The following is a 788-nucleotide window of genomic DNA, read 5'->3' as shown; positions in this document are numbered from 1 at the left end:
CGGTTCAGTAGTTTACTCTGAATCGCTCTACACACACACACACACACACACACACACACACACACACACACACACACACATACACCACGACCCTCGTCTCGATTCCCCCCTCTGTGTTAAAACATTTAGTCAAAACTTGACTAAATGTAAAAAGAATGAGTGTGCACTCTTTCTGAAAATGTGAGAGGATGTTGGGTGATTTCGAGTTTGAAACGTCCTGTTGACCATTTCACGGTAAAGACTGTCGCATTGTCCTATGCATAATAACAACGTTAACCAAATAAAAACTATTTGCACCACCAAACGTTGTGTTTCCACTCCTTTTTGATTGTCTCCCTAGTATGGTTTCTTACTAGTATTCCCTGTGCTGGTCGATGTCGAGCATAAATCAAACATTGCAAGAAGAATGCACTGCTTGCCCTACATTGTCACAACCTGCGATATGAACCCACTCTTGCATTTAGCTGTTTTTGTTTCATGATACCTAAGGCAGTTGCGAACAGTAAAGCCCAAAGGTGACTGCCGATCCTGCAAAACAGGCAGGTTTAAGATGAAATTAATGCCAACATGATCGCACAAAAAGTAAACAGATTAGGTGCAAAACAAACTTTCTTGTAGACCAAAGCTGTTTATGTTTACTGCAAACATTTAAAGCATTACAATGCCTTATAGAAGAAATAGACTTGTTATGATGTAATAGTGGGTTTAACAAAAAAAGGAATAGGATTTCTTATAACATCACATTTCTCAGGAACCAAATGTCTAGTTCAGAGTATTGTTTGTGTCCA

The sequence above is a fragment of the Littorina saxatilis genome, unplaced genomic scaffold (assembly GCF_037325665.1).
Source record: "Littorina saxatilis isolate snail1 unplaced genomic scaffold, US_GU_Lsax_2.0 scaffold_650, whole genome shotgun sequence".
NCBI lineage: Eukaryota > Metazoa > Mollusca > Gastropoda > Littorinimorpha > Littorinidae > Littorina > Littorina saxatilis.
Note: the sequence above shows the minus strand (reverse complement) of the source record.